The sequence below is a fragment of the Sarcophilus harrisii genome, chromosome 2 (genome assembly GCF_902635505.1).
Source record: "Sarcophilus harrisii chromosome 2, mSarHar1.11, whole genome shotgun sequence".
Taxonomy (NCBI): Eukaryota; Metazoa; Chordata; class Mammalia; order Dasyuromorphia; family Dasyuridae; genus Sarcophilus; species Sarcophilus harrisii.
This window is the reverse complement of record NC_045427.1, coordinates 4436669-4453026: the sequence shown is the minus strand read 5'-3', so window position 1 is coordinate 4453026 and position 16358 is coordinate 4436669. Positions and strand designations below refer to the sequence as shown.

The 16358-nt window shown below is 55.4% G+C and overlaps 1 protein-coding gene across 1 annotated transcript in view; it reads left to right on the top strand.

Annotated features, from left to right (window-relative positions):
- The first annotated feature begins 4029 nt into the window (after positions 1–4029).
- VSNL1 (visinin like 1) overlaps positions 4030–16358 on the top strand; it is a 61680-nt gene continuing 49351 nt past the window's right edge. Inside the window, exon 1 of the mRNA XM_031949609.1 lies at positions 4030–4105. The gene's annotated coding sequence lies outside the window, so the exon portion shown is untranslated. The remainder of the gene's footprint in view (positions 4106–16358) is intronic.

Here is a 16358-nt window from a genome sequence, read left to right as displayed (position 1 = left end):
ATGCAAAAAGAAGTTTATGGATTAAAGTGATCAAGAATCTCTAGAAACTTGGAGAAAAGGAGCCGAGAGAAGGTGACAGAAGCCTCGGTGAACCTTTAAGTGCTGGATGAAGGCTAGTTTTGGTAAAATTATTTATTATTGTAACTCAGGTTGCTGTTCTGTCAACTAGTTGCAAAAAGAACGAGCTGAGCTCAGCTAATAGCAGAGATAGTGGAGGCTCTGCAAGTGATGTGGAGATCGGAGAAAACCTTAGACATTTGGGGCTGATTGGGAAAGGCAGCACCCTCTGTGATCTGCCTTAGTTTCCTTATCTATAACATAAGCTGAAGAAGGAAATGGAAACCTGGCCGGGTATCTTTGACAAGAGAGCCCCAAATTGGGGTCACCAAGAGTCACACAAGGCTGAAAAAAACCGTCGCAACGTGGAGTGTGAAAGACAGCTTGAAAGCCTTGCTCCATGGGGGAGAACAGTAACTACAGGGAGCAAGGTGGGAGAAGTTTGCAGATCCCAGGAATAAGAGCTCACTTTTCAAGAAAAGATCATCACTTTGCCCCATTCAGGAAACATCAGCTCGGTGGAGAGCTTCAAAGGAGAGAAAGGGGCTGTAGTTGGAAGGAAAAGGGGAGAAATTGTTGAACCCCGTTTTTAAAGAAAGGCTCTGGAGCCCCTGGCCCTGCCCTCGAGCCTGAGGCTTTATTCCCAGAGGCAGCGGGATCAAGGAGATGCAAAGTCTGAGATTCCTGGGAAAGGAAAGCATGGGAGAGAAGACTAAAGGGATCCCCAAGTGGGGGAGCTGATGGGAAGTGGGGGGAGCCCTGGAGCACAAAGAGGGCGTGGATCGGAACAGTGGTGATGCAGGGCAGGGGATGGATGAGACACATGTTGTGGAGAGAGAAATGACAACTTCCTGGGTGTGGAGCATGAGGGGAAGGAGCCAAGGGTGTAAGCGGGGGCTGGCGGGATCAGGGAGTGGTCAGCGGAGCCAGGACTGGGGAGAGGGGGGCCCTGCAGATGGTCTGGCCTGCAGTGGGGAAGGGCAGCCTGAGACATCCCACTGAGAGTCAGCCCAGGCTGAGGCCGCAGAAAGGAACAGGACGCAGGAAACTGCGCCCCAGGGAGGACTTCCGAGTCTCAGGCGTCTCACCAGTACCTTGGAGAGTGCCCTGGACACACGGGGAGGAGGGGGGAGGAAGCTCTCCCTCCTCCCCCTCTGTCTTCCCTCCCTCCCCGCTCCGCATCCTTCCCTGCTGTGGGCCACCGGCAGCCAGTGCCATTGCCGCAGTGCAGTTTGGGTGCAGAAAGCCCCCCCTGCCGCTGAGGGTGAACACCGGCCCCCACCATGGGAAGCTTGCCAAAGACCTCCAGCCTGAGCCCTGAAAAAGGGCAGGTTCCTAACCCGACATTGCTGGGCCAGGGGATGCAGAAGCTGCAAGACCAGCAGCGCAGCCCAGAGACAAGAGGGACAGACTGGCAGCACCGCCTGGAGACAGACGGACAGACACACAGAGGCATGGGCTGGAGACAGACAGACAGACAGACAGACAAGCAGCATGGCCTGGAGACAGACACACAGACACACACACACCGAGGCCCGGTCTGGGGACAGCCAGCCAGCCACTGAAGAGTAGAGTCCCAATGTCTTCTCCAGCGGAGAAGACATTGAAGCTGTTCTAGTCCAAGCTCAGCATTTCCCAGAAAAGGACACTGGGACCCCCCGCCACATCCCCAGACTTTTGGGAGGGGTCAGAATTCAAGCCCAGCTGGGGCCCCTCCAGAAGAGAGACTGGGCTCCACCCTGTTCAGTGGGGGCCTCCACCTTCTCCTTGAGCCTCCAAGGCTCCGGAAAAACCTGGGAGGCCTTGGGAGGCGGCTCCCCGAGGGCGGGCCAGGTCACACCCCCCCACCCTCACAGCTGCCCCCCCTCCCCACAGGACCCCGCTACCTCAGGCAGGCTCACGCTCTCGGAGGCCCCAGGAGCTGCTCAGCGCCAGCTGAGCCTGGGACAGGTCAAGTGAAAACACGGCCGGGGACGCCATCGTCATCTCTGAGCACAAAGGGCGACGACCTCCGCGGGTATTTAGTGACCGCGGTTGGCACAAGCCGTCCCCCTCCCGGACCTGGGACCCGCTCTCCCCTTGCAGGCCGCAGGCCGTGGGGAGGACGGGCGCCAGCTTGGGGACCGCGGGGCCAGCGCCTCCTTTCGGGCTCCCTCCGCGGCCCCCTGGGCAGCCTGGGACGGAAACGCCCAGTTCGGAACCAGCGCCTCTGGTGTGAGGGGTGGGTTCCCACCAAAAGGCTTCCCGCGGGGCATCTCCTGCCTTGGGCCATTCGCACTCGGCGGCATCAGCATTTAATCTGTGGCCACTGGCGGCTGATGGAGCTGGCCAGGAAGGGTCGCCTGCTTTACGCGGACTCGGTAACTCCTGCTGACATCTATCAGGGCGCTGAGCCCCTCGCCCGCTAATTCTTCACGGGTGCCGCGGGGCCCCTTCCAGGTCACCCGAGGCGGGCGGCGTGGGAGCCTCCGTTCCAAGCCACCTCTCAGACCCACCATCACAGACATGGAAGGAGGGGCCATAAAGACCCGCATTTCCAGTGAAAATCCAGGCTCTTCAAGCCTGGGTCCCTCGGGATCCCACCCCCTTATCTGTCAAAGGGCAGAGGTGGGCCAACCTCGGGGAGCGTGAGCGGGAATGGGGGACTGAGTCAGGCCCGTCTCCGTTCAATCTCAGTCAAGTAACGGAGGAGAAGGAAACAGGGGCTCATTGAAGTCAGGGGGCTCGCCCAGCGTCCCACTAAGTGGCAGGGGCTGGACGCAAGCGTGGCTGGGACCCCTCCAGCCCTGCACGCTCTGGCAACGTTCCCCCACGTGGGGCGCTCTGGCTCTGCCTCGGGTAAGGGGGCTGGAGGGCTCCCTGAGAGTGCGGCTGCTAATCTCTAACCAGCAAGTCATCCTCATCACCATCCTCATCCTCATCCCCGTCATCACCATCATCACCATCATCCTCATCTTCATCACCATCCTCATCACCATCCTCATCATCACCATCATCCTCATCTTCATCACCATCCTCATCACCATCCTCATCATCACCATCATCATCATCATCCCCGTCATCACCATCATCACCATCATCATCATCTTCATCACCATCATCACCATCCTCATCATCACCATCATCACCATCCTCATCACCATCCTCATCATCACCATCCTCACCCTCATCCCCGTCATCACCATCATCACCATCATCCTCATCTTCATCACCATCCTCATCACCATCCTCATCATCACCGCCATCATTGTCACCCCCACCCCCACCCCAGCCCCCTTGGCCAGCCTGCCTTCTCTTCCTCACAGCATCAGTACCATGGGGTCGGAGGGGTCCAAGGCCTGGAAGGGCCCCAGGACCGCCGCTCTCAGCCGGCTGCCTTTTGCAGAGGAGGAAGCTGGGGCGCAGGAGGGGACCCCGCGGAAGCGTCGGCCGCGGGATTTGAACTGGCGGACTGGCAGGGGAGCCGCGCGGGCGCCGACGCAGCAGCGGCCCCTGGCGGCCTCGGGGCCTCGGCGCATGCTCAGCTGTTTGGGCGGGCGGGGCCGGGTCACGAGCCGGCGGCGCGGCAGGAGCGCGGCGGCCTCTTCCCGCGCCGCGTGCGCAGGTGCTCTCGGCCGCAGAGGGGGCGGGGGCGGCGGGGGCGGGGGCGGGGGCGGGGGCTGGCCCGGCGCGCCTGCGCACTGCGCCCAGCCCAGACAGTCAGTGGGAGCTCGGAGCCGAGCCGCTGCAGAGGCTGAGCGCGAGCGCGGCGCGAACCGGAGCGGGCGCGGGAGCGCGGGCGCGGGCGCGTGCTGCGGCGGTGGCGGCGGGGCCCGGGAGGCGCGCGCCGAGCTGGACTGAAGCGGCTGCCGCGGCTGCTGCTGCAGAGAGCTCGCCGAGCCCGGGACGGACGGACCGGCGGCGGGACCGGCGCACGGACAGACGGGCGGGCGGACGCGAGCAGCGCCGCGCGAGCCCCGGGGAGCGCCCGGAAGCCTCCGCAGCCCGAGCCGCCCAGGGCTCTGCTTCGCCTCGAGTGGCAGTCCGTGCGTGCCCGGCGCTCCGACCAGTAAGTGCCCGGCGGCCGCCGTCCTCTCCCTCCTCCCTCTCCCTCCTCCCTCTCCCTCCTCCTCCCGGCTCCCCGCGCTCCCGGCGCCTTGCTGCATGTGCGGCTCTGCGCAGCGCGGGCAGCCGAGGCTGGGGCGGGGGTGCGGGGCTCGCCTCCCCGTCAGCCCGGGCCGGGAGCGCGGGGAGCCCTCCCGGAGCCCGCGGGGCGCCGCTGCCGCAGGTCCCTCCGGGGGAGGCGGTTGGGAAGGAAAAGGGGGGACAGCGCCTTTGAGGGAGGGGGCCGTCGCAGGCGACATCTCGGGTGCCTTTGTAGCCCGTTTATAAATAGACCCGTTTCTCCCTCCCGTTGGAGCCCCCGAATTAGGAGGCGGGCAAGTTTCCCGGGGGCGGCGCGAACTCGCGCACCCTCGAGGGGACGGACGGCTCGGCGACTTGCCCGCGGGCCGGCCCCGGGTCCGCCGGACGAGACGGTCCGGGCCGGAGAGCGGGGGGGGGGGGGGGGGGGGGCGGCGGCCGCAGGGGCTGCCGGCAGGGACCGCGCGGTGCCCGCGCCGTGGCCCCTCATCCCCCGCCGGCCCCCGGCATGGCTGCGGGGGGCTGCCGCGCGGCGATTTCCCGGGCGCTGGTGGCTCGTGATGCCCGAGGGGCTGCGGGGCGGCTTTGGGAGGAGCAGGCAGGCGCGGCCGCGGAGCGCGCGGGGGAGAGCCCAGGGGGCTTGGTTACCTGCCCGAGAGTCGCGGGCTCGCCTCCCGCCCGCCTTGTTGTTGTGGGCTTGCCTCCCGAAAAGCGCTGCCCGCTCCCGCCCGGCGCCTCGCTGCGCAGGGGGATGGGCTGCCGGAGGAGCCAAGGTCATCCGGGCTTGGGATCCGGGGAGGCTGCTCGGTGCCCAGCCACAGCAGCCCTTTCTCGCAAGGTCAAAGGCAGCCGGGGTGGGAGCCCTCCCGCTACCGTCGGACCCGGCCGCTGGATGTCGGGTGGGGGGAGGGAGAGGGGGCGGCTGCTGCGGGCTCCCCAGATGATGGGCTGAGATGGCTCTCGGCAGGGGCGAGTTACCTGGAGGATGGGCGGGTTGGAACCTCGTCGCGGCGGCTGCTGTGGCCCCGGGGAGAAACCGCAGATCCTGGGGAGGGGGAGGAGAGGCGGAGGAAGAAGAGTGGGGGGGGGGGGTTCCTTGGCGGAGACTATAGGGTCAAGTTGAGGCAGATCCCGGAGAGGAAAGGGAGGGGAGTGAACGCGCTTGGGAACCTGGCATTTGCCTGCTTAAGCCTCTTACCTGGCTACCTGGCTGCCTCAAGCCTGTGAGCGGTCCCAGGGCCCGGGTCCGCCCGGAGCTCCCTGGGCTGCGCTCAGTGCCCCCGGTGCCCCGGCAATACCCGAGAAGAAAAGCTGCCGGCGGGTCCTAGGAGCTTCAGGCAGGAGGTCCCAGGGCAGGCGGAGCCGGGCGCCGGCTCCGTGACTGGTGCAACAGAGCGGCTGTGTGCGTGTGCGTGTGGCTGCGCGCGGGTGTGCTTGTGCTCGCCAGCCCAGGGCGACGTGGACCAGAGGCTGCCAGGGCCCTACAGGCTGCAGCTCCTGTTCCTGCCCTGAACTCCCCTTCCTCCCCTCTATACTGGGGGAAATAGGTGGAGGGAACTTGCTCAAATTGGGGTGTGTGTCTGTGTCTGTGTGTGTGAGTGTGTCTGTGTGTGTAAGTGTGTGTGTGTGTGTTTGTGTGTCTGTGTGTGTGAGAGAGAGAGTGAGTGTGTATGTGGTTACATAACAATATCTTACATTTGCAAGGCACTCTAGGATTTAGAAAACACCTTGGACCCCACAGGGCGAGCTCCCGGCCCCTTCCAGCTCCCCCTCATTTCTGATCCTGTTTTCAGAGAGCTTTGGGGCCTTAGTTCAATCTTGGGAATACCTTGGGGCTCTCGCCTCTCTTCTTATCTCCCCACATCAAAGCATCTGCCCCACAATGTATTTCGGTGGGTCCCCCAAGCTCAAAAAACCCTTTCCTCAAAACTTAGCTGTTTGAAAGGGGAGCCTTTCTCTTTCTGCAGCAGGATGGAGCAGGGCCGCCCGTGGGTGAGGGGGCTCCCATCACACCCGCTGCCACTGCGTCATGGGCAGAGGAGGACAATGCTCAGTGCAACTGTCCCCAGTGGAAATGGCGGGGAGCTGGGAGGACTGAGAAAGAGACGGGGATCGGGGGCTTTGAGCATTAGCAGTTAGGGCTGGGGGAGAACTCTGCGTTTGGGGACCTCTAGCTTCTGTTCAAGAGGAGGCAGGAATAGAGCAAACCTTCTTCACCTGGGATCCAGGAACTTTAGAAATAAATAAATATATTGCAGCGCAGTTGGTTTCCTTTGTAATTTTATGGCTTGTTTTTGCATTGAAAACCTGGCTGTGGCTTCCCTCGCCTGCAGGAGGGAGGTCTCGGTCATGGCAAAGGTCAAGAACCCTTTGCCCAGATTCTCTCTAAGGCCTGTCCTGGGCTGCTGGGTCTTGAATTTCCTGTCTGATTGGAACTCGGGGCTTAGGGATTCAGTGGGATCTGTTAGTTCTATAAAGACATCGGCTGAGATTCATCCCTTTTCTCTGTCCTAAACTCTTCCTGGCCTCCAGACTGGTTTTCTTGCTGTCAGTTCCCCAGAAGAGCTAGTGGCGGGGAGGGGGGAACAGGTGAAAAACCAATGCATTTGGGCTCTGCAAGGTGTGGGCCCAGATCCTCTCTGAGGTCCCTCTTGTACAGAAGAGGAGAACCAGCTCCACAGGCAGAGGAATTAAACCTCACTCCCATTTCGGGGCTTCACATCCCTGGCTTGTTTACTCCTCGGTTAACAAGGCTTGGAGATCCCCAGAGCTGCCTTGTCTCTGGCTTGGGTCCTTCCATCTTGAGCCCTTCCTAGATCTTGCTCCTGCATAACGGCCTCCCCTTCTCTTCATCCAGCCCAGCCCAGCCCCATGACACCTGCTCTTAGTCCCCATCTAGTCACAATCTGGTTATTGGGGATTCTCTGGGAGAAGAGGAAAATTCAAAGCAGATGGTGGGTTCCCTTTCCCTTCCCTGTCTGGCTTTCCTTATCCCTTCCTGTTCCTCAACAAGGGGAAATCGTGTGTTCCGCCTGCAAGCTGGTGAATCATCCAGAGGGGTGGGCTCACCTGCAGAGATACAGGCAGGAGATGCGGCTGGATCTCTTTAGCATCCTGCCTAAAAGCAGCCTCGAAGGACTGGCTGCCCCCTCCCCACGGGGTAGGGGTGGGGGCGGGAAGGAGGGGGAGGAGACAGAGAGAGGAAGAGGAGGAAGGGGAAGACAGAGAGGAGGAGGGGGGGGGAGGGGAGAGACAGTGTGACTGCTGCTTTGGAGTGGGGAAGGACGTGGTGCTGATCCCTTCCTCTGGAATAATACAGCTTCCCAGAGATAGGAGCATTTACAAGTCCAGGGTGGTTGTGGCCTTTCCCCCGTCACTTTTCCCAAGGGGTTAAGTGAGCTGCCACGGAGTTAAACACCTTTCCCAGCCAGAGCCAGAATCTGAATACAAGTTCACTGGCTTAAAAAAAAAATCCACATCTCTCTTTTCCTCTCTCTCTCTCTTTCCCTCCCTCCACATCTCTCTGTCTCTTTGTCTCTCCCTCTATATCTCTCTGTCTCTCTGTCTGTCTCTCTCAAAAAGTAATATCTGTAAAGAGTTTTTCAACTCTACATACATCTTAGCTCTTATTATCTTTTTCTCCTTCCCCTGCATCCTTTTCTTTTTCTTCTCTTCTTAATTCCCACTTCTCTTTTCTCTCGTCCTCTCTCTCCTCTCCTCTTTTCGCTAGCTCTCCCCATCTCTCTGTTACGTTCCCCCCTTCTTGAATCCCATTAAGAAAATACAATTAGTCCCAAGAGTCTGGGGCTGGGGGTGGGGGGATGTTTGTCTCCCTCTAATCTGAGCGTCTGAGTGCAAAAATAGTCCCTCTTCTTTGATGAAGCCGGAGAGACGGTAACAGTCAAGTTTCCCAACTCAACACAGGCAGCAATTTGTAAACAGATGTCCTTCCCCACCCCTCTCCTCCCCCATTCCCATATTAGGACTTGAAGGAATTCTGACAAGTCCACATTTTTCAGCAGGAATCCTGCTGTCTCCCTGCCCTTCTGGGCTGGCCCAGGTGCTCTGGAATCCCTGAGTCAGTGCAGGGGACACTGGTGGAGAAAGACGGGGGGGCTGGGTACCTGGAAGGAAAGTGAGGGATCCAACTCACTCACTGCCAGGCTGCTGCCTCCCCCCCCCCCATTTCTATTCCATGCTGTGTCTCCCATCACTTGTATCCAATCTGGCCTCCTGTGTTTGGGAAAAAGAACTGGGAGATCTGTTTGGGGCAGCCTGCCTTGGGAGGAGCATGGGATGCCGGGAGTGGTCTAATGTTCCGTTCCAGCTCCTTTTGGGGAGACCTTCCTAGAAGACGGGCTGGGGGTCCGGTGCCCTTTAGCCCCTCTGCCCTCCTGAGGTGATGGGCTAGGAAGGGACTCTTTTTCCCAAGAACTTTCCCGTTTCCTCCCCCTCCTGGATACCTGGAAGTCGACAAATAGGAACCTCGATGGGATGAAATCTCAGCCCCCCAAGATCGGAAGGTCCCCGAATACGGGGCTGCTGCTTCTCCCTCCTCCCTGGCCCAATCCTCCTTGGTAAGGTGGGGGGTGGGGCGGGGATGGGCTAGCTCATCCCGGAAGGTCCCTTCCAGCTCAGAGATCTTTGCTCCCTCCCTCTGGGAGGGTTCTGGCCAGGGCCGAGCTGCAGAAGGGTGACAAATGGGCGCCGCCTTGGGGAAGTTCAAGGGTTAACCTTGCCAGAGTATAAATAGTAAGTCATTGATCTTCCTGGCGCTCTAGCAGTTAACTGGCAGGAGATCATTAGTAAAATAATACAGTTTCCGAAGGAAAATGCCTTTCCTTAATCCTCTTTAATAAGAACCTGCCTTCCCTCTGGGCACAGGCCATTCTTCTTGCTTAGTCTTCTCCCTGCCTCCAATCCTCGCCCTCCCCGTTACCCAGGACCGGCCCTGGACCCTGCACACAGTAGGGCTTCCCTGAAATAGTCATTGGGCTTGTGGATCACCTCCCCAAGGCTGGGGCTTTGTAAAATTCAAAGTTGTACAATCAACAAAACGGGTTTGTTAAGCACCTACTATGTGTCAGGTGATGGGTGATAAACCCAGGCTACAAAGACCCCAGGGAAGCCATCTCTGCCCACACGGGCTGCTTTTCCACAAAAAGGAGGGGAAGGAGGAGTGTCTACAAAGGCACGACAGAGTGCTGAAGCTAAAGTGCCTCCCTCCCAGCAACATTCTGATGAAGAGCCATTATCCCCATTCTACAGATGAGGAAACTGAGGCCAGGGGAAGTTAGGGACTATCCAAGGCCATGAAGCCAGTAAGTGACGGAGGAGGGACTCGGGCTCCCACTTTTCTCAGATCCTAAATATGCCGATCACTTATTCCAGCTTTGTGGCCTGGACCTCACTCCCTGCGCTGGGAGGAAGCCAGCCAGAGATACGGGACTTCTGCCCCTCCATTCTCTGAGCTCCTCCCTCTGCTGCACCTCTGGGTTCTTTGATTGGGGGGGGGTTATTGGGGGGATTCCGTTTTATTAATGTGCAGTTTCTGCTGTCTTATGGAGGCACAGTTAGAAAAGCTTCTCCTTTCCCCTTCTTAGCCAGTAAAGGCATCAGCGTCATTTATATTTTTATAAGCAGCGATGTCACTAAGCCAGTCATAGGAAAACACCAACTTCTGCTTTCACTTGGGATCAGAGCTCTCCAATGGGGAGACCGGGGAAATTTCCCAGCCTGCTCTCACAAATTTCACAGATAATAAACCAAGGTCCAAGGTCACGCAGGAGATAAGTAATGGAGGTATGATTAAAATGCAGGCCTCCCACCCAGACCTTCTGGACAGCCTGAAGGAACTTGTCGGGGCCAGCTTCGATTTTTTAGAGTCCCAGAGAAGGAAAAGGGGATTCCTGCAGGACCCCGGGGGAGAGGGGCAAACCCAGGAGTCCCAGCCCTACCCCCCACCGCTGCAGGGCTCTGCTTTGGCACCAAGTGCCCCAAAGACCCATCCGTGGGTAACTTGCCCAGAGCCAAGGTGGGCATCGGAAAGCGCCCACACTGGGGCGACCCCACAGCCGCCCACTGGGCTTTCCAGTCTGTTTCTCCAGATAGCGCCCAGAATAGAAGGTCTCCTTGCCCTGGCCTGTAGGTGCTCATTACATCAATGGGAAGATCCTGCCGATCCTGCAGAAACTCTGGGGAGGAGTGAGCCAGGGAAGCAATAACAAATTGCCGGAGACTTGGCGCTAATAACCAGGTGTCCCAGTCCGCTCCTTAGCCACAGTGCTCTGTGGCCATGATGCTCCTTGGCCATGATGCTCCACTCCCAAGTGGAGTCCTGGAGCCCGAGCCCTCTGGGCTTGTCCAGCCTCATCCAGGAGCCCTGAGGCCTGAGCCAAAGCCGGCCTCCCAGCCTGGCGGCTGCTATGGGAAAAAGCAGAGCCAAGGGCGTCCTTGAACCCGGGCTTAGAGCTCTGGGCCCCTGCCCGGCTCTGGGCTCCTGCCCGGCTCTGAGCCCTTGCCCGGCTCTGAGGTTAGGCAATGGGGCATTCTCGGGAGGAGGGGAAGGAGGAGGAAGGAAGAAGAGGAAGAGGAGGGGAAGAGAGGGAAAGGAGGAAGAGAAGGAGAAGAAAGAGGGAATGGACGGGCAGCTCCCTTGAGTGGGTTCCCTCACTCCTCCCCCCCTCAGATTGTGTTCACTGGCTATATTCCATTTATCTGAAGTACACGAGCAGCTTATCATTGCTCTCTTTGGAGTGGAGACTCCTTGAGGGGAGGCTGTATCCCTGTTATTGGGTGAATACAAAGTATTAATAACTGCCTGGAGGGCCGGCTCCGGCCATGGCTAGTCTGGAACCTCCCTCTGAGAGCTCTTCTTTCTGCTGGGTCCCTCACACTGCTCATAGCCTCAGTTTCCCCATTTCTAAGATCCCTCTGACTGGTGGGAAGACCAGATGAGGTCACGTTGGCAATAAAGGCTTCTGCAAACTGTAAAGCTCAGTTATCACTTTAACTGCACGAGGGGCACTTACCCGAGTGTTCCTGGGAACCTCGCAGAGGTGCCTGCCTGCAGGGGGAGAGCCCGAAGGATTCCAGGGGGACGACCTTTGGGAGGGCCCTTGAAGCAGTGACCTGGGGATATAGAAACAGGCTGACCCAGATGCCACTTGATCTCCTCGGGCCTCCTGCTCATCCCAGGCAAATACTGGAACAGAGCTCGCTTCCCCCCCCCCCCCCCCCCCCCCGGCTCTGAACAGCTTCGGAGAACACCAGTTTGCACATGACAAAGTGGGGGCCTTCACCATTCCCTGGCCCTCCTTGTGTGGACATTTCCCAGCTCACCACCAGGCTTAAAACCTGGGACCCAGAAGTGGGCCCACCTCCCATGGACGCTCCAACCGGGGCAAATGCCCAAAGGCTCTCACACCCTTGTATCTGAAAGCTGGATCTCGGCTGGCCTTGGAGCCAGAAAACCTGAGTTCTAATCCTGGCCCAAACCAGCTCACTTCCTCGTTAAAATTGAGCACAGGGTTGTTTTAACTCCCCCATGCTCGGTACTTTGAGCACCATTTAAGTGTTTGCTTTGAGTGGAAGGAGCTTCCTTGGTGGTTTCAATGTACTGTTGATTCAGGTTGAATAAGCAGTGGTCCACTTAAACCCCCTGATCATTCTCAGAACCGCTGTCTCTTTATATTTGTCTCGTCCCCATATTCTTATCTACAAAGCTGATTTTTTTAAGATCCAGATTTGAATCTTTTACTCATCTCTGATTCAGCCTCACGCTCTGGCCTATCAAATCCTTTTGAATCCCAGCTCTTCCTTGCAGTGGGTTAGCTCTGCCTCCCAGCTTGGCCCCATCTGCAGATTTAATAACGATGGCATCTATGTCATCACCCCAGGAGCGGAGCCAAACACGGGATTCTGGGGCTCTTGGCTGGAAACCTGCTTCCCATTTGAGATTGAATCATTATTGAACGGGAAGGCTCCGACTCCAACACTCACCCTTACCTGCAGGGGCTCTGCTCAAAGGAAAGCAAATGGTGATCTGGGAACTTCTCTAGATACCTGTGGGTTTACTGGCAAGATTTCCTTCTTAGGGGCGACGCCTTAAACCCTAATCACTGGCTCTCCTTGATTGGCCAACAGTAAGCCCCAAGCCTCTTTTGGTCATTGTTTGGGCTCTGATGGCTCAGAGTGTAAATAGCAACTGTTTCTGTTTTTGTCAGGAACCCTGGATGTCTTCCCTCCCAGACTTTGGTCTATGGAAAAGAGGCCATTCTTTGCCTAACTTCTTACTTAGCCTTAATCACTGAATGGGTGTTGCCTCAGACAAACTGAGAACTGTTGGTCTTAGGACCTTACCTAGTTTAAAATGGCCAAGGTCTCTCCCTGCATCTGGGGCCATCTCCAGTCATCCTGAGCTGTATCCTGCCACTGGACCCGGATGGCTCTGGAGGAGAGAGTGAGACTGGTGACTGCACAGCCTCCCTCACTACAATCCAATTCACTTGCAAGTCATGGAATCACCTCTTGATCTTGTCATGATCTTCAAGAATGAAAGACAAATAACAATAACCAGAACCCTTTTCTAGCCTGGGTCTCTACTTTTCCAGAACAATAATAGGAAAGACTGTGGCAAGTCCTTTGCTAAGCAAATCTGGCCAAACTGGCTCTGCAGACTTCGCCGATCTATCTAGTTCAGTAATTCTGTCCAAAATGGAAAATATGGTTAGACTGGCATGACCTGTTCTGGAAGCCACATTAGCTCTTTGTGATCATCAGTTCATTTTCTAGAGCAAGACCTTCAGAGCTAGAAAGCTCATTACCTTCCAAGCTAGTCAATACTACTCTTTTATGTTCAGTGAGGAAGAGCTCTGTACTTTTTTCTTTTTACATTTTTATTTAAAGTTTTGAGTTCCAAAATCTATCCCTTCTTTCCTATCTTCCCTCCCTAAGATAGCAAGCAATCATGGGTTATACAGTGAAAAAAAAAACCATTTACATATTACTTATTTTGTACAAGAAGACTTGAATAAAAAAGGAAAATGAAAGAAATGGAAAATAGTCTGTTTCAATCTACATTCAAATCACTCTGGAGACAGATAGATGGCTTCATCATTAGTCCTTTGGGATTGTCTTGCTGAGAATATCAAGTTGCTCATAGCTCTTTATCAAACAATACTGCTGTTACCGTGTACAATGTTCTCCTGGTTCTGTTCACTTCACTTTGCACCAGTTCATGTAAGTCTTTGCAGATTTTTCTGAAATCATCCTGCTTGTCATTTCTTATAGAGCAATATTATTCCATTACAATCTTCTTCCTCCGTTGATGGGCATCCCCTCGATTTCCAATTCCTTGTCGCCACAAAAAGCGATGCTATGGATATTTTTGTACATGTTGGTCCTTTTCTTTTTACTCTTTCTTTATTTCTTTTGGAATTCTTTGGGATATAAACATCCATTACCACTTTTGACTGCTCAAGATTTGGGAAATTTTTCCATCTTTCCAAGTCAAAATACAATTTGCTCCTTTGTGAAATGAAAGGACTAGTCTCAGAGGCCCCTTCTAGCTCTTCCATTGTGACGTTGCACGGTCTGGTCCAGCCCTGGCCTTCTAAGACCCAGCCCTGGCTGTGTCCAGGACACCCTGCCCTTCGGGAGCTTAGCTAAATCACTTAATCACTGTCTGCCTCACTTTCTTCTTCTGTAATATAATACTTACCCTGCTGGGTTGTGAGGTTCGCATGAGATAAGGTTCATAAATCACTTTACAAACCTTAAAATTCTCTAGCAATGATCTCTGGCAATCATGGGCAGTTCTTAGATATAAAAGGAGGTGTCCGGAACATGGCCTGTAAGGTCCTTCTCAGCCCCAACTGTCCACGCTCCATGTGGCTGACAGGGATTTTTAGTTTGGTCCCCAGAGGTGAATTTCTCAGGTTCAAGAAGATACTTTGAGGGTCTAGGTTTCTAAAACTACTTCCAGGAAGCACATTTGGCTTGAAACAATGGTATTAGATAAGAGAACAGTGAAACTAGTCCTCATAAAACCTTCCCTCCATAAACTGGGTCCACAGTCCATGGGTATCCATTGTGATGATAGGAACAGTAGCTAGTATCCGCCCAGTGGTTAAGGAAGCGTGTACCTCTATCGCCATTGAGCCCAAGTGACGGTTCTCCTGTTCTGTGTCCTGGCCGACTCAGTCTTTGCCAGGAGGCTCTGCTCCTGGGGTCCACTAGAGCTCTCTCTTCCTGAAACCCACCATCAGCTCTTTTCTCTACTGCCGGAGGTCAAGCTTGTCAAGGCTTCCGGGTGCCAGAGATTGCCCGAATGTGTCCGTCTGGAGAGCGTGTCCCTCTAATCCTGTCCTTTTCCAGACTTTGGCAAAGTTTGTGAGGGGCTAGAAACAGGAATAAAAATGAAGCTGTTCCTATCCTCAAAGACTGTCCAACAAAATGTAATAAATAATAAATAAATAAGCCCGGGCTTCCTTCCTGGGTGGTCTGGGACCTTGTTTCTCCCAATGTGGAATGAGGCCCCGGACTAAGTGACTTCTGGGGGCCTCTCGATCACTGCTCTTAGCCTGAGGGAGGTGGGTGAGATGATCTTGAAGGTGCCCCATTTTACAGACGAGGAAGACTGAGCCTCCTATCTTACAATTCAGTCAGCAAGCATTTATTAAGCTCTTGTTAAATGCCAAGCATCATGGGATAATTTGGGAGGCACTTAATGTGGACAAGACTTGCATCAAAAAGAGCAGTCCTGCATTTAGATGCTGCCTCTCACTCTCCCCTGGGTTCTCCACCATGCCCTGCCAGTCTCTCTCTTGTATCCTCACCTCCTCTTCCTTGCACCCTCCCCCCACTCTCAGGGTTAGGACTGCGCTGTTTTGTGTTACTTTTGAGGCGAGCGTTCCTCCGGCCTCCTGCCCCCCATGTGGCTGAGAACGGGAGGCCTCTCTCCCGGGCAAGCCTTGGTTTCGCCCACCTCTCCCTAGCCAGCGCCATCTCCTCCTGGCCCAGCCCCTCCGGTGAGTAAGCCGCCTTCCCTGCTGGATGGAGGAGGAGGGCGGCACTCCTCCTCCTCCCCCAGCCTGGTAGAAGGCCTTCAGCCTGGAGATCTTCCAGCCTCCCGGCATCTTTTTACTGAGGGCGGAGCCAGAGCCTGAGACCGGAGGGAAATGCTCAGGACCGAGGCCACGGCCTTGGTGGCTCTTGCTCTGCAGAGCCACAGCCGGAGCTATTTTAGGAGCAGCTACTCAGCCGGCTCTGGCGTGTGAAGGAGCAGGAGCTGCCCTGGGAGGTCAGGGGACCACAGGGGCGGCGCTGTTCTAGCCCGGGGACCGCTGGTCCCTTTGGGAAGGCTTAGGGAGCTGTCTCTGAGAGCCTCAGGTCGGGGGCTCTTATGCAGCCTCGGGCTGGATGCATGTGCACATACACACATAGACACACATGTAGCTATCCATGTTACATACACAGACACACATACTCATAAATACATAGAGTCATACACCTACATCTACATATAGAGATATACATATATACTCATATATACATACCCATAAACTCATACACACATATATCCACATACAATATACATGCACACACAAACACGCACATATATACACATGAATATGTAATCATATATACATGAACACAGGCATGCATGTACACACATACATACCCATAAATGTGTTCCCATATACATCATATACATACATAATGTGCATGCATAAATCCATATACAACATACATGTACACACACAAACATGTGCACATATATACACATGCATATGTAACCGTGCATACATGCACGCACATACATGCATACCCATAAACACATATACACAGACCCATGTGCATATATGTATACATGCACACGCCCATGCACAATATGCAGTGTGCATGTACACACATGTAGTCATAGATGCATATGTGCCAATGCCATAGATTTGTATGTATAGGCACATGCATGTGAACACACACATTTGTGCGACCATGTGCCACATGCACATGCATGTATGACCATGTATGCCTGCAAATGCATGCCATATATGTAGGCTTGTAAACATATATGCACATATACATGCGTATATCCATATACAAGATACACATATACACACAAAAGTGCACATATATACACATACACAGATATCCATATAGACATATATATTCAACAA